The sequence below is a fragment of the Hyperolius riggenbachi genome, chromosome 8, assembly GCF_040937935.1.
Source record: "Hyperolius riggenbachi isolate aHypRig1 chromosome 8, aHypRig1.pri, whole genome shotgun sequence".
NCBI classification, from domain to species: Eukaryota; Metazoa; Chordata; class Amphibia; order Anura; family Hyperoliidae; genus Hyperolius; species Hyperolius riggenbachi.
Genome location: NC_090653.1, coordinates 89,391,822 through 89,411,193, shown reverse-complemented (window position 1 = coordinate 89,411,193; position 19,372 = coordinate 89,391,822). Strand labels below are relative to the sequence as shown.

The 19,372-nt window shown below is 43.0% G+C and overlaps 24 non-coding genes across 24 annotated transcripts; 12 read left to right on the top strand and 12 right to left on the bottom strand.

The window, feature by feature from the left end:
- The first annotated feature begins 229 nt into the window (after positions 1-229).
- TRNAR-UCG (transfer RNA arginine (anticodon UCG)) lies at positions 230-302 on the top strand. Its single transcript has one exon. It is a non-coding gene; the product is annotated as a tRNA-Arg (tRNA).
- Positions 303-1,455: 1,153 nt separating this feature from the next.
- On the bottom strand, positions 1,456-1,565 carry TRNAL-CAA (transfer RNA leucine (anticodon CAA)). Its single transcript has 2 exons — positions 1,528-1,565; positions 1,456-1,501 (listed from the first exon to the last, which is right to left on the bottom strand). It is a non-coding gene; the product is annotated as a tRNA-Leu (tRNA).
- A 277-nt stretch (positions 1,566-1,842) lies between these two features.
- TRNAR-UCG (transfer RNA arginine (anticodon UCG)) lies at positions 1,843-1,915 on the top strand. Its single transcript has one exon. It is a non-coding gene; the product is annotated as a tRNA-Arg (tRNA).
- A 1,153-nt stretch (positions 1,916-3,068) lies between these two features.
- Positions 3,069-3,178, bottom strand: TRNAL-CAA (transfer RNA leucine (anticodon CAA)). Its single transcript has 2 exons — positions 3,141-3,178; positions 3,069-3,114 (listed from the first exon to the last, which is right to left on the bottom strand). It is a non-coding gene; the product is annotated as a tRNA-Leu (tRNA).
- A 277-nt stretch (positions 3,179-3,455) lies between these two features.
- TRNAR-UCG (transfer RNA arginine (anticodon UCG)) lies at positions 3,456-3,528 on the top strand. Its single transcript has one exon. It is a non-coding gene; the product is annotated as a tRNA-Arg (tRNA).
- A 1,154-nt stretch (positions 3,529-4,682) lies between these two features.
- Positions 4,683-4,792, bottom strand: TRNAL-CAA (transfer RNA leucine (anticodon CAA)). The gene is made up of 2 exons: positions 4,755-4,792; positions 4,683-4,728 (listed from the first exon to the last, which is right to left on the bottom strand). It is a non-coding gene; the product is annotated as a tRNA-Leu (tRNA).
- A 277-nt stretch (positions 4,793-5,069) lies between these two features.
- Positions 5,070-5,142, top strand: TRNAR-UCG (transfer RNA arginine (anticodon UCG)). Its single transcript has one exon. It is a non-coding gene; the product is annotated as a tRNA-Arg (tRNA).
- A 1,154-nt stretch (positions 5,143-6,296) lies between these two features.
- TRNAL-CAA (transfer RNA leucine (anticodon CAA)) lies at positions 6,297-6,406 on the bottom strand. Its single transcript has 2 exons — positions 6,369-6,406; positions 6,297-6,342 (listed from the first exon to the last, which is right to left on the bottom strand). It is a non-coding gene; the product is annotated as a tRNA-Leu (tRNA).
- A 277-nt stretch (positions 6,407-6,683) lies between these two features.
- TRNAR-UCG (transfer RNA arginine (anticodon UCG)) lies at positions 6,684-6,756 on the top strand. The gene has a single exon. It is a non-coding gene; the product is annotated as a tRNA-Arg (tRNA).
- A 1,155-nt stretch (positions 6,757-7,911) lies between these two features.
- On the bottom strand, positions 7,912-8,021 carry TRNAL-CAA (transfer RNA leucine (anticodon CAA)). Its single transcript has 2 exons — positions 7,984-8,021; positions 7,912-7,957 (listed from the first exon to the last, which is right to left on the bottom strand). It is a non-coding gene; the product is annotated as a tRNA-Leu (tRNA).
- A 277-nt stretch (positions 8,022-8,298) lies between these two features.
- TRNAR-UCG (transfer RNA arginine (anticodon UCG)) lies at positions 8,299-8,371 on the top strand. Its single transcript has one exon. It is a non-coding gene; the product is annotated as a tRNA-Arg (tRNA).
- A 1,154-nt stretch (positions 8,372-9,525) lies between these two features.
- On the bottom strand, positions 9,526-9,635 carry TRNAL-CAA (transfer RNA leucine (anticodon CAA)). Its single transcript has 2 exons — positions 9,598-9,635; positions 9,526-9,571 (listed from the first exon to the last, which is right to left on the bottom strand). It is a non-coding gene; the product is annotated as a tRNA-Leu (tRNA).
- A 277-nt stretch (positions 9,636-9,912) lies between these two features.
- On the top strand, positions 9,913-9,985 carry TRNAR-UCG (transfer RNA arginine (anticodon UCG)). Its single transcript has one exon. It is a non-coding gene; the product is annotated as a tRNA-Arg (tRNA).
- A 1,155-nt stretch (positions 9,986-11,140) lies between these two features.
- On the bottom strand, positions 11,141-11,250 carry TRNAL-CAA (transfer RNA leucine (anticodon CAA)). Its single transcript has 2 exons — positions 11,213-11,250; positions 11,141-11,186 (listed from the first exon to the last, which is right to left on the bottom strand). It is a non-coding gene; the product is annotated as a tRNA-Leu (tRNA).
- A 277-nt stretch (positions 11,251-11,527) lies between these two features.
- On the top strand, positions 11,528-11,600 carry TRNAR-UCG (transfer RNA arginine (anticodon UCG)). The gene has a single exon. It is a non-coding gene; the product is annotated as a tRNA-Arg (tRNA).
- A 1,154-nt stretch (positions 11,601-12,754) lies between these two features.
- On the bottom strand, positions 12,755-12,864 carry TRNAL-CAA (transfer RNA leucine (anticodon CAA)). The gene is made up of 2 exons: positions 12,827-12,864; positions 12,755-12,800 (listed from the first exon to the last, which is right to left on the bottom strand). It is a non-coding gene; the product is annotated as a tRNA-Leu (tRNA).
- A 277-nt stretch (positions 12,865-13,141) lies between these two features.
- TRNAR-UCG (transfer RNA arginine (anticodon UCG)) lies at positions 13,142-13,214 on the top strand. The gene has a single exon. It is a non-coding gene; the product is annotated as a tRNA-Arg (tRNA).
- A 1,155-nt stretch (positions 13,215-14,369) lies between these two features.
- Positions 14,370-14,479, bottom strand: TRNAL-CAA (transfer RNA leucine (anticodon CAA)). Its single transcript has 2 exons — positions 14,442-14,479; positions 14,370-14,415 (listed from the first exon to the last, which is right to left on the bottom strand). It is a non-coding gene; the product is annotated as a tRNA-Leu (tRNA).
- Positions 14,480-14,756: 277 nt separating this feature from the next.
- TRNAR-UCG (transfer RNA arginine (anticodon UCG)) lies at positions 14,757-14,829 on the top strand. The gene has a single exon. It is a non-coding gene; the product is annotated as a tRNA-Arg (tRNA).
- A 1,154-nt stretch (positions 14,830-15,983) lies between these two features.
- TRNAL-CAA (transfer RNA leucine (anticodon CAA)) lies at positions 15,984-16,093 on the bottom strand. The gene is made up of 2 exons: positions 16,056-16,093; positions 15,984-16,029 (listed from the first exon to the last, which is right to left on the bottom strand). It is a non-coding gene; the product is annotated as a tRNA-Leu (tRNA).
- Positions 16,094-16,371: 278 nt separating this feature from the next.
- TRNAR-UCG (transfer RNA arginine (anticodon UCG)) lies at positions 16,372-16,444 on the top strand. The gene has a single exon. It is a non-coding gene; the product is annotated as a tRNA-Arg (tRNA).
- Positions 16,445-17,599: 1,155 nt separating this feature from the next.
- TRNAL-CAA (transfer RNA leucine (anticodon CAA)) lies at positions 17,600-17,709 on the bottom strand. Its single transcript has 2 exons — positions 17,672-17,709; positions 17,600-17,645 (listed from the first exon to the last, which is right to left on the bottom strand). It is a non-coding gene; the product is annotated as a tRNA-Leu (tRNA).
- A 277-nt stretch (positions 17,710-17,986) lies between these two features.
- TRNAR-UCG (transfer RNA arginine (anticodon UCG)) lies at positions 17,987-18,059 on the top strand. Its single transcript has one exon. It is a non-coding gene; the product is annotated as a tRNA-Arg (tRNA).
- Positions 18,060-19,214: 1,155 nt separating this feature from the next.
- TRNAL-CAA (transfer RNA leucine (anticodon CAA)) lies at positions 19,215-19,324 on the bottom strand. The gene is made up of 2 exons: positions 19,287-19,324; positions 19,215-19,260 (listed from the first exon to the last, which is right to left on the bottom strand). It is a non-coding gene; the product is annotated as a tRNA-Leu (tRNA).
- Between the last annotated feature and the right edge of the window lie 48 nt (positions 19,325-19,372).

The following is a 19,372-nucleotide window of genomic DNA, read 5'->3' as shown; positions in this document are numbered from 1 at the left end:
AGAGAAGAGACAACCACAAACTTAGCCTAGAAGACTTCATGAACACTGCAAGGCATGTTTTTTTTTTCTGAAAACACTCATCAAACTGCCATTTTGAATCACTGCAATACCTTAGACAGCAATGTCATGTGCCTGCTCTAACAAATGAAATCCTTTGTGCTCCTTGAGCGTCTTTTCCTATGCGGTGGCTGTTTCCAGTGGAAAATGGTTTCTTCATAAAGAGGCATGAGACCGCGTGGCCTAATGGATAAGGCGTCTGACTTCGGATCAGAAGATTGAGGGTTCGAGTCCCTTTGTGGTCGTTGAGCTCTGTTCTTGTCACTTTTGTAGAGTATTTGCTCCTCTTGTTGTAAATGTCCTCGGAGACTTTGCAAAAGCCTGTGCTTCCTCACTCATGCTTATCATTCAATCCCTGCCCTTGACTGTTTACAGCTACAAAGGTGGCTGCTTTTGCTGAGCTTTCACCACAATGTCAATGACGCTAACTCTTTTCTTACAACTTGTGCAAGTCCCAGCAAAGTTTTTACATCAACCTCAAATAAACACTGCTAGTCCACACTGGGATTCTAACCTTTGCCTTACTTTGAACCCAATACCCTGATGGACCTTGGAAGAGACTCTAAGTAAACTATATGACCCAGGGTTCAAACATTCATGGTGGCAACTCCCTTTCTGCTAAGCATTTTGTTTACTAACATGAGAAAATTAATTTCCTATATGATTTAGGAAATCCTTGTCTGCAATTCTGCTGTAAGCCAGACTTTTACAAAGGTGCAGACACAGCATGTCAAGTGGCACGATGCGATTCCTTCTTGTTGCAAGCTCAACAATTTCAAAAGGTTGCCTCGGTTCCCAATTTATATGAAGAGTTCTTGCCTGAAATTTGGAAAGTATGTCTGTCATTTCCTCTGAAAAGATATGATCCACACCGCAAATGGAACACTGCAATTGGTTTTCTTGCAACCTGAACTCTTTTCAAGGAAGGGTCCGTTGAAATTTCAATAAATGAGTCTTGTCAGAAGAGGGAATAACCCCACCTCTTTCACCAAAGGTCAGAACATACAGGGAAGACCTGTAAGTTATTGCCAAAACCTATCTCCTGAGTTCGGTCTCCTTACATATTTGTCACTTTACCTGTACACTAACCTTTTAAGATTTAGCAAAACAAATTGCCTCCAAAGCTTCTGATCCTGATGAAGTGAACTAGAAGAGAAGATGAGCTAACCCATATGACTGTAGGTGTGCCAAAGGGGATGGAATTTGTCAGTTTGTAAAACGTGTGTTAGAAAGCTTGTAGAAAAAAGTCGGCCTTGTTCCTTTTCTGCGAGATTTTCCAAAAGTCCATGTGAGGTTGCTGTTGAGAAGGCCCTTTGAAGAGCCTAGTAAATGAAAAGACCCAAGAGCTTGTTTTGGCAGGCCTGACCAATGTGCCATGATGGACAAAGTGAAAAGCTCTGTCAGAAGTGGGATTTGAACCCATGCCTCCATTCGGAGACCAGAAGGCCCATGAGAAGGGAAGAGAAGCCTCTTGAGTCTGGCGCCTTAGACCACTCGGCCATCCTGACAAGCAGTGTACTATGTACCCATGCAGCTGGCACAATGACTATACTTAACAGAGAAGAGACAACCACAAACTTAGCCTAGAAGACTTCATGAACACTGCAAGGCATGTTTTTTTTTCTGAAAACACTCATCAAACTGCCATTTTGGATCACTGCAATACCTTAGACAGCAATGTCATGTGCCTGCTCTAACAAATGAAATCCTTTGTGCTCCTTGAGCGTCTTTTCCTATGCGGTGGCTGTTTCCAGTGGAAAATGGTTTCTTCATAAAGAGGCATGAGACCGCGTGGCCTAATGGATAAGGCGTCTGACTTCGGATCAGAAGATTGAGGGTTCGAGTCCCTTCGTGGTCGTTGAGCTCTGTTCTTGTCACTTCTGTAGAGTATTTGCTCCTCTTGTTGTAAATGTCCTCGGAGACTTTGCAAAAGCCTGTGCTTCCTCACTCATGCTTATCATTCAATCCCTGCCCTTGACTGTTTACAGCTACAAAGGTGGCTGCTTTTGCTGAGCTTTCACCACAATGTCAATGACGCTAACTCTTTTCTTACAACTTGTGCAAGTCCCAGCAAAGTTTTTACATCAACCTCAAATAAACACTGCTAGTCCACACTGGGATTCTGACCTTTGCCTTACTTTGAACCCAATACCCTGATGGACCTGGGAAGAGACTCTAAGTAAACTATATGACCCAGGGTTCAAACATTCATGGTGGCATCTCCCTTTCTGCTAAGCATTTTGTTTACTAACAGGAGAAAATTAATTTCCTATATGATTTAGGAAATCCTTGTCTGCAATTCTGCTGTAAACCAGACTTTTACAAAGGTGCAGACACAGCATGTCAAGTGGCACGATGCGATTCCTTCTTGTTGCAAGCTCAACAATTTCAAAAGGTTGCCTCGGTTCCCAATTTATATGAAGAGTTCTTGCCTGAAATTTGGAAAGTATGTCTGTCATTTCCTCTGAAAAGATATGATCCACACCGCAAATGGAACACTGCAATTGGTTTTCTTGCAACCTGAACTCTTTTCAAGGAAGGGTCCGTTGAAATTTCAACAAATGAGTCTTGTCAGAAGAGGGAATAACCCCACCTCTTTCACAAAAGGTCAGAACATACAGGGAAGACCTGTAAGTTATTGCCAAAACCTATCTCCTGAGTTCGGTCTCCTTACATATTTGTCACTTTACCTGTACACTAACCTTTAAGATTTAGCAAAACAAATTGCCTCCAAAGCTTCTGATCCTGATGAAGTGAACTAGAAGAGAAGATGAGCTAACCCATATGACTGTAGGTGTGCCAAAGGGGATGGAATTTGTCAGTTTGTAAAACGTGTGTTAGAAAGCTTGTAGAAAAAAGTCGGCCTTGTTCCTTTTCTGCGAGATTTTCCAAAAGTCCATGTGAGGTTGCTGTTGAGAAGGCCCTTTGAAGAGCCTAGTAAATGAAAAGACCCAAGAGCTTGTTTTGGCAGGCCTGACCAATGTGCCATGATGGACAAAGTGAAAAAGCTCTGTCAGAAGTGGGATTTGAACCCACACCTCCATTCGGAGACCAGAAGGCCCATGAGAAGGGAAGAGAAGCCTCTTGAGTCTGGCGCCTTAGACCACTCTGCCATCCTGACAAGCGGTGTACTATGTACCCATGCAGCTGGCACAATGACTATACTTAACAGAGAAGAGACAACCACAAACTTAGCCTAGAAGACTTCATGAACACTGCAAGGCATGTTTTTTTTTCTGAAAACACTCATCAAACTGCCATTTTGGATCACTGCAATACCTTAGACAGCAATGTCATGTGCCTGCTCTAACAAATGAAATCCTTTGTGCTCCTTGAGCGTCTTTTCCTATGCGGTGGCTGTTTCCAGTGGAAAATGGTTTCTTCATAAAGAGGCTTGAGACCGCGTGGCCTAATGGATAAGGCGTCTGACTTCGGATCAGAAGATTGAGGGTTCGAGTCCCTTTGTGGTTGTTGAGCTCTGTTCTTGTCACTTCTGTAGAGTATTTGCTCCTCTTGTTGTAAATGTCCTCGGAGACTTTGCAAAAGCCTGTGCTTCCTCACTCATGCTTATCATTCAATCCCTGCCCTTGACTGTTTACAGCTACAAAGGTGGCTGCTTTTGCTGAGCTTTCACCACAATGTCAATGACGCTAACTCTTTTCTTACAACTTGTGCAAGTCCCAGCAAAGTTTTTACATCAACCTCAAATAAACACTGCTAGTCCACACTGGGATTCTAACCTTTGCCTTACTTTGAACCCAATACCCTGATGGACCTGGGAAGAGACTCTAAGTAAACTATATGACCCAGGGTTCAAACATTCATGGTGGCATCTCCCTTTCTGCTAAGCATTTTGTTTACTAACAGGAGAAAATTAATTTCCTATATGATTTAGGAAATCCTTGTCTGCAATTCTGCTGTAAGCCAGACTTTTACAAAGGTGCAGACACAGCATGTCAAGTGGCACGATGCGATTCCTTCTTGTTGCAAGCTCAACAATTTCAAAAGGTTGCCTCGGTTCCCAATTTATATGAAGAGTTCTTGCCTGAAATTTGGAAAGTATGTCTGTCATTTCCTCTGAAAAGATATGATCCACACCGCAAATGGAACACTGCAGTTGGTTTTCTTGCAACCTGAACTCTTTTCAAGGAAGGGTCCGTTGAAATTTCAACAAATGAGTCTTGTCAGAAGAGGGAATAACCCCACCTCTTTCACCAAAGGTCAGAACATACAGGGAAGACCTGTAAGTTATTGCCAAAACCTATCTCCTGAGTTCGGTCTCCTTACATATTTGTCACTTTACCTGTACACTAACCTTTTAAGATTTAGCAAAACAAATTGCCTCCAAAGCTTCTGATCCTGATGAAGTGAACTAGAAGAGAAGATGAGCTAACCCATATGACTGTAGGTGTGCCAAAGGGGATGGAATTTGTCAGTTTGTAAAACGTGTGTTAGAAAGCTTGTAGAAAAAAGTCGGCCTTGTTCCTTTTCTGCGAGATTTTCCAAAAGTCCATGTGAGGTTGCTGTTGAGAAGGCCCTTTGAAGAGCCTAGTAAATGAAAAGACCCAAGAGCTTGTTTTGGCAGGCCTGACCAATGTGCCATGATGGACAAAGTGAAAAAGCTCTGTCAGAAGTGGGATTTGAACCCACGCCTCCATTCGGAGACCAGAAGGCCCATGAGAAGGGAAGAGAAGCCTCTTGAGTCTGGCGCCTTAGACCACTCGGCCATCCTGACAAGCGGTGTACTATGTACCCATGCAGCTGGCACAATGACTATACTTAACAGAGAAGAGACAACCACAAACTTAGCCTAGAAGACTTCATGAACACTGCAAGGCATGTTTTTTTTTCTGAAAACACTCATCAAACTGCCATTTTGGATCACTGCAATACCTTAGACAGCAATGTCATGTGCCTGCTCTAACAAATGAAATCCTTTGTGCTCCTTGAGCGTCTTTTCCTATGCGGTGGCTGTTTCCAGTGGAAAATGGTTTCTTCATAAAGAGGCATGAGACCGCGTGGCCTAATGGATAAGGCGTCTGACTTCGGATCAGAAGATTGAGGGTTCGAGTCCCTTCGTGGTCGTTGAGTTCTGTTCTTGTCACTTCTGTAGAGTATTTGCTCCTCTTGTTGTAAATGTCCTCGGAGACTTTGCAAAAGCCTGTGCTTCCTCACTCATGCTTATCATTCAATCCCTGCCCTTGACTGTTTACAGCTACAAAGGTGGCTGCTTTTGCTGAGCTTTCACCACAATGTCAATGACGCTAATTCTTTTCTTACAACTTGTGCAAGTCCCAGCATAGTTTTTACATCAACCTCAAATAAACACTGCTAGTCCACACTGGGATTCTAACCTTTGCCTTACTTTGAACCCAATACCCTGATGGACCTTGGAAGAGACTTTAAGTAAACTATATGACCCAGGGTTCAAACATTCATGGTGGCATCTCCCTTTCTGCTAAGCATTTTGTTTACTAACATGAGAAAATTAATTTCCTATATGATTTAGGAAATCCTTGTCTGCAATTCTGCTGTAAGCCAGACTTTTACAAAGGTGCAGACACAGCATGTCAAGTAGCACGATGCGATTCCTTCTTGTTGCAAGCTCAACAATTTCAAAAGGTTGCCTCGGTTCCCAATTTATATGAAGAGTTCTTGCCTGAAATTTGGAAAGTATGTCTGTCATTTCCTCTGAAAAGATATGATCCACACCGCAAATGGAACACTGCAATTGGTTTTCTTGCAACCTGAACTCTTTTCAAGGAAGGGTCCGTTGAAATTTCAACAAATGAGTCTTGTCAGAAGAGGGAATAACCCCACCTCTTTCACCAAAGGTCAGAACATACAGGGAAGACCTGTAAGTTATTGCCAAAACCTATCTCCTGAGTTCGGTCTCCTTACATATTTGTCACTTTACCTGTACACTAACCTTTTAAGATTTAGCAAAACAAATTGCCTCCAAAGCTTCTGATCCTGATGAAGTGAACTAGAAGAGAAGATGAGCTAACCCATATGACTGTAGGTGTGCCAAAGGGGATGGAATTTGTCAGTTTGTAAAACGTGTGTTAGAAAGCTTGTAGAAAAAAGTCGGCCTTGTTCCTTTTCTGCGAGATTTTCCAAAAGTCCATGTGAGGTTGCTGTTGAGAAGGCCCTTTGAAGAGCCTAGTAAATGAAAAGACCCAAGAGCTTGTTTTGGCAGGCCTGACCAATGTGCCATGATGGACAAAGTGAAAAAGCTCTGTCAGAAGTGGGATTTGAACCCACGCCTCCATTCAGAGACCAGAAGGCCCATGAGAAGGGAAGAGAAGCCTCTTGAGTCTGGCGCCTTAGACCACTCGGCCATCCTGACAAGCGGTGTACTATGTACCCATGCAGCTGGCACAATGACTATACTTAACAGAGAAGAGACAACCACAAACTTAGCCTAGAAGACTTCATGAACACTGCAAGGCATGTTTTTTTTTCTGAAAACACTCATCAAACTGCCATTTTGGATCACTGCAATACCTTAGACAGCAATGTCATGTGCCTGCTCTAACAAATGAAATCCTTTGTGCTCCTTGAGCGTCTTTTCCTATGCGGTGGCTGTTTCCAGTGGAAAATGGTTTCTTCATAAAGAGGCATGAGACCGCGTGGCCTAATGGATAAGGCGTCTGACTTCGGATCAGAAGATTGAGGGTTCGAGTCCCTTCGTGGTCGTTGAGCTCTGTTCTTGTCACTTCTGTAGAGTATTTGCTCCTCTTGTTGTAAATGTCCTCGGAGACTTTGCAAAAGCCTGTGCTTCCTCACTCATGCTTATCATTCAATCCCTGCCCTTGACTGTTTACAGCTACAAAGGTGGCTGCTTTTGCTGAGCTTTCACCACAATGTCAATGACGCTAACTCTTTTCTTACAACTTGTGCAAGTCCCAGCAAAGTTTTTACATCAACCTCAAATAAACACTGCTAGTCCACACTGGGATTCTAACCTTTGCCTTACTTTGAACCCAATACCCTCATGGACCTTGGAAGAGACTCTAAGTAAACTATATGACCCAGGGTTCAAACATTCATGGTGGCAACTCCCTTTCTGCTAAGCATTTTGTTTACTAACATGAGAAAATTAATTTCCTATATGATTTAGGAAATCCTTGTCTGCAATTCTGCTGTAAGCCAGACTTTTACAAAGGTGCAGACACAGCATGTCAAGTGGCACGATGCGATTCCTTCTTGTTGCAAGCTCAACAATTTCAAAAGGTTGCCTCGGTTCCCAATTTATATGAAGAGTTCTTGCCTGAAATTTGGAAAGTATGTCTGTCATTTCCTCTGAAAAGATATGATCCACACCGCAAATGGAACACTGCAATTGGTTTTCTTGCAACCTGAACTCTTTTCAAGGAAGGGTCCGTTGAAATTTCAACAAATGAGTCTTGTCAGAAGAGGGAATAACCCCACCTCTTTCACCAAAGGTCAGAACATACAGGGAAGACCTGTAAGTTATTGCCAAAACCTATCTCCTGAGTTCGGTCTCCTTACATATTTGTCACTTTACCTGTACACTAACCTTTTAAGATTTAGCAAAACAAATTGCCTCCAAAGCTTCTGATCCTGATGAAGTGAACTAGAAGAGAAGATGAGCTAACCCATATGACTGTAGGTGTGCCAAAGGGGATGGAATTTGTCAGTTTGTAAAACGTGTGTTAGAAAGCTTGTAGAAAAAAGTCGGCCTTGTTCCTTTTCTGCGAGATTTTAACAAAAGTCCATGTGAGGTTGCTGTTGAGAAGGCCCTTTGAAGAGCCTAGTAAATGAAAAGACCCAAGAGCTTGTTTTGGCAGGCCTGACCAATGTGCCATGATGGACAAAGTGAAAAAGCTCTGTCAGAAGTGGGATTTGAACCCACGCCTCCAATCGGAGACCAGAAGACCCATGAGAAGGGAAGAGAAGCCTCTTGAGTCTGGCGCCTTAGACCACTCGGCCATCCTGAAAAGCGGTGTACTATGTACCCATGCAGCTGGCACAATGACTATACTTAACAGAGAAGAGACAACCACAAACTTAACCTAGAAGACTTCATGAACACTGCAAGGCATGTTTTTTTCTCTGAAAACACTCATCAAACTGCCATTTTGGATCACTGCAATACCTTAGACAGCAATGTCATGTGCCTGCTCTAACAAATGAAATCCTTTGTGCTCCTTGAGCGTCTTTTCCTATGCGGTGGCTGTTTCCAGTGGAAAATGGTTACTTCATAAAGAGGCATGAGACCGCGTGGCCTAATGGATAAGGCGTCTGACTTCGGATCAGAAGATAGAGGGTTTGAGTCCCTTCGTGGTCGTTGAGTTCTGTTCTTGTCACTTCTGTAGAGTATTTGCTCCTCTTGTTGTAAATGTCCTCGGAGACTTTGCAAAAGCCTGTGCTTCCTCACTCATGCTTATCATTCAATCCCTGCCCTTGACTGTTTACAGCTACAAAGGTGGCTGCTTTTGCTGAGCTTTCACCACAATGTCAATGACGCTAACTCTTTTCTTACAACTTGTGCAAGTCCCAGCAAAGTTTTTACATCAACCTCAAATAAACACTGCTAGTCCACACTGGGATTCTAACCTTTGCCTTACTTTGAACCCAATACCCTGATGGACCTGGGAAGAGACTCTAAGTAAACTATATGACCCAGGGTTCAAACATTCATGGTGGCATCTCCCTTTCTGCTAAGCATTTTGTTTACTAACATGAGAAAATTAATTTCCTATATGATTTAGGAAATCCTTGTCTGCAATTCTGCTGTAAGCCAGACTTTTACAAAGGTGCAGACACAGCATGTCAAGTAGCACGATGCGATTCCTTCTTGTTGCAAGCTCAACAATTTCAAAAGGTTGCCTCGGTTCCCAATTTATATGAAGAGTTCTTGCCTGAAATTTGGAAAGTATGTCTGTCATTTCCTCTGAAAAGATATGATCCACACCGCAAATGGAACACTGCAATTGGTTTTCTTGCAACCTGAACTCTTTTCAAGGAAGGGTCCGTTGAAATTTCAACAAATGAGTCTTGTCAGAAGAGGGAATAACCCCACCTCTTTCACCAAAGGTCAGAACATACAGGGAAGACCTGTAAGTTATTGCCAAAACCTATCTCCTGAGTTCGGTCTCCTTACATATTTGTCACTTTACCTGTACACTAACCTTTTAAGATTTAGCAAAACAAATTGCCTCCAAAGCTTCTGATCCTGATGAAGTGAACTAGAAGAGAAGATGAGCTAACCCATATGACTGTAGGTGTGCCAAAGGGGATGGAATTTGTCAGTTTGTAAAACGTGTGTTAGAAAGCTTGTAGAAAAAAGTCGGCCTTGTTCCTTTTCTGCGAGATTTTCCAAAAGTCCATGTGAGGTTGCTGTTGAGAAGGCCCTTTGAAGAGCCTAGTAAATGAAAAGACCCAAGAGCTTGTTTTGGCAGGCCTGACCAATGTGCCATGATGGACAAAGTGAAAAAGCTCTGTCAGAAGTGGGATTTGAACCCACGCCTCCATTCAGAGACCAGAAGGCCCATGAGAAGGGAAGAGAAGCCTCTTGAGTCTGGCGCCTTAGACCACTCGGCCATCCTGACAAGCGGTGTACTATGTACCCATGCAGCTGGCACAATGACTATACTTAACAGAGAAGAGACAACCACAAACTTAGCCTAGAAGACTTCATGAACACTGCAAGGCATGTTTTTTTTTCTGAAAACACTCATCAAACTGCCATTTTGGATCACTGCAATACCTTAGACAGCAATGTCATGTGCCTGCTCTAACAAATGAAATCCTTTGTGCTCCTTGAGCGTCTTTTCCTATGCGGTGGCTGTTTCCAGTGGAAAATGGTTTCTTCATAAAGAGGCATGAGACCGCGTGGCCTAATGGATAAGGCGTCTGACTTCGGATCAGAAGATTGAGGGTTCGAGTCCCTTCGTGGTCGTTGAGCTCTGTTCTTGTCACTTCTGTAGAGTATTTGCTCCTCTTGTTGTAAATGTCCTCGGAGACTTTGCAAAAGCCTGTGCTTCCTCACTCATGCTTATCATTCAATCCCTGCCCTTGACTGTTTACAGCTACAAAGGTGGCTGCTTTTGCTGAGCTTTCACCACAATGTCAATGACGCTAACTCTTTTCTTACAACTTGTGCAAGTCCCAGCAAAGTTTTTACATCAACCTCAAATAAACACTGCTAGTCCACACTGGGATTCTAACCTTTGCCTTACTTTGAACCCAATACCCTCATGGACCTTGGAAGAGACTCTAAGTAAACTATATGACCCAGGGTTCAAACATTCATGGTGGCAACTCCCTTTCTGCTAAGCATTTTGTTTACTAACATGAGAAAATTAATTTCCTATATGATTTAGGAAATCCTTGTCTGCAATTCTGCTGTAAGCCAGACTTTTACAAAGGTGCAGACACAGCATGTCAAGTGGCACGATGCGATTCCTTCTTGTTGCAAGCTCAACAATTTCAAAAGGTTGCCTCGGTTCCCAATTTATATGAAGAGTTCTTGCCTGAAATTTGGAAAGTATGTCTGTCATTTCCTCTGAAAAGATATGATCCACACCGCAAATGGAACACTGCAATTGGTTTTCTTGCAACCTGAACTCTTTTCAAGGAAGGGTCCGTTGAAATTTCAACAAATGAGTCTTGTCAGAAGAGGGAATAACCCCACCTCTTTCACCAAAGGTCAGAACATACAGGGAAGACCTGTAAGTTATTGCCAAAACCTATCTCCTGAGTTCGGTCTCCTTACATATTTGTCACTTTACCTGTACACTAACCTTTTAAGATTTAGCAAAACAAATTGCCTCCAAAGCTTCTGATCCTGATGAAGTGAACTAGAAGAGAAGATGAGCTAACCCATATGACTGTAGGTGTGCCAAAGGGGATGGAATTTGTCAGTTTGTAAAACGTGTGTTAGAAAGCTTGTAGAAAAAAGTCGGCCTTGTTCCTTTTCTGCGAGATTTTAACAAAAGTCCATGTGAGGTTGCTGTTGAGAAGGCCCTTTGAAGAGCCTAGTAAATGAAAAGACCCAAGAGCTTGTTTTGGCAGGCCTGACCAATGTGCCATGATGGACAAAGTGAAAAAGCTCTGTCAGAAGTGGGATTTGAACCCACGCCTCCAATCGGAGACCAGAAGACCCATGAGAAGGGAAGAGAAGCCTCTTGAGTCTGGCGCCTTAGACCACTCGGCCATCCTGAAAAGCGGTGTACTATGTACCCATGCAGCTGGCACAATGACTATACTTAACAGAGAAGAGACAACCACAAACTTAACCTAGAAGACTTCATGAACACTGCAAGGCATGTTTTTTTCTCTGAAAACACTCATCAAACTGCCATTTTGGATCACTGCAATACCTTAGACAGCAATGTCATGTGCCTGCTCTAACAAATGAAATCCTTTGTGCTCCTTGAGCGTCTTTTCCTATGCGGTGGCTGTTTCCAGTGGAAAATGGTTACTTCATAAAGAGGCATGAGACCGCGTGGCCTAATGGATAAGGCGTCTGACTTCGGATCAGAAGATAGAGGGTTTGAGTCCCTTCGTGGTCGTTGAGTTCTGTTCTTGTCACTTCTGTAGAGTATTTGCTCCTCTTGTTGTAAATGTCCTCGGAGACTTTGCAAAAGCCTGTGCTTCCTCACTCATGCTTATCATTCAATCCCTGCCCTTGACTGTTTACAGCTACAAAGGTGGCTGCTTTTGCTGAGCTTTCACCACAATGTCAATGACGCTAACTCTTTTCTTACAACTTGTGCAAGTCCCAGCAAAGTTTTTACATCAACCTCAAATAAACACTGCTAGTCCACACTGGGATTCTAACCTTTGCCTTACTTTGAACCCAATACCCTGATGGACCTGGGAAGAGACTCTAAGTAAACTATATGACCCAGGGTTCAAACATTCATGGTGGCATCTCCCTTTCTGCTAAGCATTTTGTTTACTAACATGAGAAAATTAATTTCCTATATGATTTAGGAAATCCTTGTCTGCAATTCTGCTGTAAGCCAGACTTTTACAAAGGTGCAGACACAGCATGTCAAGTAGCACGATGCGATTCCTTCTTGTTGCAAGCTCAACAATTTCAAAAGGTTGCCTCGGTTCCCAATTTATATGAAGAGTTCTTGCCTGAAATTTGGAAAGTATGTCTGTCATTTCCTCTGAAAAGATATGATCCACACCGCAAATGGAACACTGCAATTGGTTTTCTTGCAACCTGAACTCTTTTCAAGGAAGGGTCCGTTGAAATTTCAACAAATGAGTCTTGTCAGAAGAGGGAATAACCCCACCTCTTTCACCAAAGGTCAGAACATACAGGGAAGACCTGTAAGTTATTGCCAAAACCTATCTCCTGAGTTCGGTCTCCTTACATATTTGTCACTTTACCTGTACACTAACCTTTTAAGATTTAGCAAAACAAATTGCCTCCAAAGCTTCTGATCCTGATGAAGTGAACTAGAAGAGAAGATGAGCTAACCCATATGACTGTAGGTGTGCCAAAGGGGATGGAATTTGTCAGTTTGTAAAACGTGTGTTAGAAAGCTTGTAGAAAAAAGTCGGCCTTGTTCCTTTTCTGCGAGATTTTCCAAAAGTCCATGTGAGGTTGCTGTTGAGAAGGCCCTTTGAAGAGCCTAGTAAATGAAAAGACCCAAGAGCTTGTTTTGGCAGGCCTGACCAATGTGCCATGATGGACAAAGTGAAAAAGCTCTGTCAGAAGTGGGATTTGAACCCACGCCTCCATTCAGAGACCAGAAGGCCCATGAGAAGGGAAGAGAAGCCTCTTGAGTCTGGCGCCTTAGACCACTCGGCCATCCTGACAAGCGGTGTACTATGTACCCATGCAGCTGGCACAATGACTATACTTAACAGAGAAGAGACAACCACAAACTTAGCCTAGAAGACTTCATGAACACTGCAAGGCATGTTTTTTTTTCTGAAAACACTCATCAAACTGCCATTTTGGATCACTGCAATACCTTAGACAGCAATGTCATGTGCCTGCTCTAACAAATGAAATCCTTTGTGCTCCTTGAGCGTCTTTTCCTATGCGGTGGCTGTTTCCAGTGGAAAATGGTTTCTTCATAAAGAGGCATGAGACCGCGTGGCCTAATGGATAAGGCGTCTGACTTCGGATCAGAAGATTGAGGGTTCGAGTCCCTTCGTGGTCGTTGAGCTCTGTTCTTGTCACTTCTGTAGAGTATTTGCTCCTCTTGTTGTAAATGTCCTCGGAGACTTTGCAAAAGCCTGTGCTTCCTCACTCATGCTTATCATTCAATCCCTGCCCTTGACTGTTTACAGCTACAAAGGTGGCTGCTTTTGCTGAGCTTTCACCACAATGTCAATGACGCTAACTCTTTTCTTACAACTTGTGCAAGTCCCAGCAAAGTTTTTACATCAACCTCAAATAAACACTGCTAGTCCACACTGGGATTCTAACCTTTGCCTTACTTTGAACCCAATACCCTCATGGACCTTGGAAGAGACTCTAAGTAAACTATATGACCCAGGGTTCAAACATTCATGGTGGCAACTCCCTTTCTGCTAAGCATTTTGTTTACTAACATGAGAAAATTAATTTCCTATATGATTTAGGAAATCCTTGTCTGCAATTCTGCTGTAAGCCAGACTTTTACAAAGGTGCAGACACAGCATGTCAAGTGGCACGATGCGATTCCTTCTTGTTGCAAGCTCAACAATTTCAAAAGGTTGCCTCGGTTCCCAATTTATATGAAGAGTTCTTGCCTGAAATTTGGAAAGTATGTCTGTCATTTCCTCTGAAAAGATATGATCCACACCGCAAATGGAACACTGCAATTGGTTTTCTTGCAACCTGAACTCTTTTCAAGGAAGGGTCCGTTGAAATTTCAACAAATGAGTCTTGTCAGAAGAGGGAATAACCCCACCTCTTTCACCAAAGGTCAGAACATACAGGGAAGACCTGTAAGTTATTGCCAAAACCTATCTCCTGAGTTCGGTCTCCTTACATATTTGTCACTTTACCTGTACACTAACCTTTTAAGATTTAGCAAAACAAATTGCCTCCAAAGCTTCTGATCCTGATGAAGTGAACTAGAAGAGAAGATGAGCTAACCCATATGACTGTAGGTGTGCCAAAGGGGATGGAATTTGTCAGTTTGTAAAACGTGTGTTAGAAAGCTTGTAGAAAAAAGTCGGCCTTGTTCCTTTTCTGCGAGATTTTAACAAAAGTCCATGTGAGGTTGCTGTTGAGAAGGCCCTTTGAAGAGCCTAGTAAATGAAAAGACCCAAGAGCTTGTTTTGGCAGGCCTGACCAATGTGCCATGATGGACAAAGTGAAAAAGCTCTGTCAGAAGTGGGATTTGAACCCACGCCTCCAATCGGAGACCAGAAGACCCATGAGAAGGGAAGAGAAGCCTCTTGAGTCTGGCGCCTTAGACCACTCGGCCATCCTGAAAAGCGGTGTACTATGTACCCATGCAGCTGGCACAATGACTATACTTAACAGAGAAGAGACAACCACAAACTTAACCTAGAAGACTTCATGAACACTGCAAGGCATGTTTTTTTCTCTGAAAACACTCATCAAACTGCCATTTTGGATCACTGCAATACCTTAGACAGCAATGTCATGTGCCTGCTCTAACAAATGAAATCCTTTGTGCTCCTTGAGCGTCTTTTCCTATGCGGTGGCTGTTTCCAGTGGAAAATGGTTTCTTCATAAAGAGGCATGAGACCGCGTGGCCTAATGGATAAGGCGTCTGACTTCGGATCAGAAGATAGAGGGTTTGAGTCCCTTCGTGGTCGTTGAGTTCTGTTCTTGTCACTTCTGTAGAGTATTTGCTCCTCTTGTTGTAAATGTCCTCGGAGACTTTGCAAAAGCCTGTGCTTCCTCACTCATGCTTATCATTCAATCCCTGCCCTTGACTGTTTACAGCTACAAAGGTGGCTGCTTTTGCTGAGCTTTCACCACAATGTCAATGACGCTAACTCTTTTCTTACAACTTGTGCAAGTCCCAGCAAAGTTTTTACATCAACCTCAAATAAACACTGCTAGTCCACACTGGGATTCTAACCTTTGCCTTACTTTGAACCCAATACCCTGATGGACCTGGGAAGAGACTCTAAGTAAACTATATGACCCAGGGTTCAAACATTCATGGTAGCATCTCCCTTTCTGCTAAGCATTTTGTTTACTAACAGGAGAAAATTAATTTCCTATATGATTTAGGAAATCCTTGTCTGCAATTCTGCTGTAAGCCAGACTTTTACAAAGGTGCAGACACAGCATGTCAAGTGGCACGATGCGATTCCTTCTTGTTGCAAGCTCAACAATTTCAAAAGGTTGCCTCGGTTCCCAATTTATATGAAGAGTTCTTGCCTGATATTTGGAAAGTATGTCTGTCATTTCCTCTGAAAAGATATGATCCACACCGCAAATGGAACACTGCAATTGGTTTTCTTGCAACCTGAACTCTTTTCAAGGAAGGGTCCGTTGAAATTTCAACAAATGAGTCTTGTCAGAAGAGGGAATAACCCCACCTCTTTCACCAAAGGTCAGAACATACAGGGAAGACCTGTAAGTTATTGCCAAAACCTATCTCCTGAGTTCGGTCTCCTTACATATTTGTCACTTTACCTGTACACTAACCTTTTAAGATTTAGCAAAACAAATTGCCTCCAAAGCTTCTGATCCTGATGAAGTGAACTAGAAGAGAAGATGAGCTAACCCATATGACTGTAGGTGTGCCAAAGGGGATGGAATTTGTCAGTTTGTAAAACGTGTGTTAGAAAGCTTGTAGAAAAAAGTCGGCCTTGTTCCTTTTCTGCGAGATTTTCCAAAAGTCCATGTGAGGTTGCTGTTGAGAAGGCCCTTTGAAGAGCCTAGTAAATGAAAAGACCCAAGAGCTTGTTTTGGCAGGCCTGACCAATGTGCCATGATGGACAAAGTGAAAAAGCTCTGTCAGAAGTGGGATTTGAACCCACGCCTCCATTCGGAGACCAGAAGGCCCATGAGAAGGGAAGAGAAGCCTCTTGAGTCTGGCACCTTAGACCACTCGGCCATCCTGACAAGCGGTGTACTATGTACCCATGCAGCTGGCACAATGACTATACTTAACAGAGAAGAGACAACCACAAACTTAGCCTAGAAGACTTCATGAACACTGCAAGGCATGTTTTTTTTTTCTGAAAACACTCATCAAACTGCCATTTTGGATCACTGCAATACCTTAGACAGCAATGTCATGTGCCTGCTCTAACAAATGAAATCCTTTGTGCTCCTTGAGCGTCTTTTCCTATGCGGTGGCTGTTTCCAGTGGAAAATGGTTTCTTCATAAAGAGGCATGAGACCGCGTGGCCTAATGGATAAGGCGTCTGACTTCGGATCAGAAGATTGAGGGTTCGAGTCCCTTCGTGGTCGTTGAGCTCTGTTCTTGTCACTTCTGTAGAGTATTTGCTCCTCTTGTTGTAAATGTCCTCGGAGACTTTGCAAAAGCCTGTGCTTCCTCACTCATGCTTATCATTCAATCCCTGCCCTTGACTGTTTACAGCTACAAAGGTGGCTGCTTTTGCTGAGCTTTCACCACAATGTCAATGACGCTAACTCTTTTCTTACAACTTGTGCAAGTCCCAGCAAAGTTTTTACATCAACCTCAAATAAACACTGCTAGTCCACACTGGGATTCTAACCTTTGCCTTACTTTGAACCCAATACCCTGATGGACCTTGGAAGAGACTCTAAGTAAACTATATGACCCAGGGTTCAAACATTCATGGTGGCATCTCCCTTTCTGCTAAGCATTTTGTTTACTAACATGAGAAAATTAATTTCCTATATGATTTAGGAAATCCTTGTCTGCAATTCTGCTGTAAGCCAGACTTTTACAAAGGTGCAGACACAGCATGTCAAGTAGCACGATGCGATTCCTTCTTGTTGCAAGCTCAACAATTTCAAAAGGTTGCCTCGGTTCCCAATTTATATGAAGAGTTCTTGCCTGAAATTTGGAAAGTATGTCTGTCATTTTCTCTGAAAAGATATGATCCACACCGCAAATGGAACACTGCAATTGGTTTTCTTGCAACCTGAACTCTTTTCAAGGAAGGGTCCGTTGAAATTTCAACAAATGAGTCTTGTCAGAAGAGGGAATAACCCCACCTCTTTCACCAAAGGTCAGAACATACAGGGAAGACCTGTAAGTTATTGCCAAAACCTATCTCCTGAGTTCGGTCTCCTTACATATTTGTCACTTTACCTGTACACTAACCTTTTAAGATTTAGCAAAACAAATTGCCTCCAAAGCTTCTGATCCTGATGAAGTGAACTAGAAGAGAAGATGAGCTAACCCATATGACTGTAGGTGTGCCAAAGGGGATGGAATTTGTCAGTTTGTAAAACGTGTGTTAGAAAGCTTGTAGAAAAAAGTCGGCCTTGTTCCTTTTCTGCGAGATTTTAACAAAAGTCCATGTGAGGTTGCTGTTGAGAAGGCCCTTTGAAGAGCCTAGTAAATGAAAAGACCCAAGAGCTTGTTTTGGCAGGCCTGACCAATGTGCCATGATGGACAAAGTGAAAAAGCTCTGTCAGAAGTGGGATTTGAACCCACGCCTCCAATCGGAGACCAGAAGACCCATGAGAAGGGAAGAGAAGCCTCTTGAGTCTGGCGCCTTAGACCACTCGGCCATCCTGAAAAGCGGTGTACTATGTACCCATGCAGCTGGCACAATGACTATACTTAACAGAGAAGAGACAACCACAAACTTAACCTAGAAGACTTCATGAACACTGCAAGGCATGTTTTTTTCTCTGAAAACACTCATCAAACTGCCATTTTGGATCACTGCAATACCTTAGACAGCAATGTCATGTGCCTGCTCTAACAAATGAAATCCTTTGTGCTCCTTGAGCGTCTTTTCCTATGCGGTGGCTGTTTCCAGTGGAAAATGGTTTCTTCATAAAGAGGCATGAGACCGCGTGGCCTAATGGATAAGGCGTCTGACTTCGGATCAGAAGATAGAGGGTTTGAGTCCCTTCGTGGTCGTTGAGTTCTGTTCTTGTCACTTCTGTAGAGTATTTGCTCCTCTTGTTGTAAATGTCCTCGGAGACTTTGCAAAAGCCTGTGCTTCCTCACTCATGCTTATCATTCAATCCCTGCCCTTGACTGTTTACAGCTACAAAGGTGGCTGCTTTTGCTGAGCTTTCACCACAATGTCAATGACGCTAACTCTTTTCTTACAACTTGTGCAAGTCCCAGCAAAGTTTTTACATCAACCTCAAATAAACACTGCTAGTCCACACTGGGATTCTAACCTTTGCCTTACTTTGAACCCAATACCCTGATGGACCTGGGAAGAGACTCTAAGTAAACTATATGACCCAGGGTTCAAACATTCATGGTAGCATCTCCCTTTCTGCTAAGCATTTTGTTTACTAACAGGAGAAAATTAATTTCCTATATGATTTAGGAAATCCTTGTCTGCAATTCTGCTGTAAGCCAGACTTTTACAAAGGTGCAGACACAGCATGTCAAGTGGCACGATGCGATTCCTTCTTGTTGCAAGCTCAACAATTTCAAAAGGTTGCCTCGGTTCCCAATTTATATGAAGAGTTCTTGCCTGAAATTTGGAAAGTATGTCTGTCATTTTCTCTGAAAAGATATGATCCACACCGCAAATGGAACACTGCAATTGGTTTTCTTGCAACCTGAACTCTTTTCAAGGAAGGGTCCGTTGAAATTTCAACAAATGAGTCTTGTCAGAAGAGGGAATAACCCCACCTCTTTCACCAAAGGTCAGAACATACAGGGAAGACCTGTAAGTTATTGCCAAAACCTATCTCCTGAGTTCGGTCTCCTTACATATTTGTCACTTTACCTGTACACTAACCTTTTAAGATTTAGCAAAACAAATTGCCTCCAAAGCTTCTGATCCTGATGAAGTGAACTAGAAGAGAAGATGAGCTAACCCATATGACTGTAGGTGTGCCAAAGGGGATGGAATTTGTCAGTTTGTAAAACGTGTGTTAGAAAGCTTGTAGAAAAAAGTCGGCCTTGTTCCTTTTCTGCGAGATTTTAACAAAAGTCCATGTGAGGTTGCTGTTGAGAAGGCCCTTTGAAGAGCCTAGTAAATGAAAAGACCCAAGAGCTTGTTTTGGCAGGCCTGACCAATGTGCCATGATGGACAAAGTGAAAAAGCTCTGTCAGAAGTGGGATTTGAACCCACGCCTCCAATCGGAGACCAGAAGACCCATGAGAAGGGAAGAGAAGCCTCTTGAGTCTGGCGCCTTAGACCACTCGGCCATCCTGAAAAGCGGTGTACTATGTACCCATGCAGCTGGCACAATGACTATACTTAA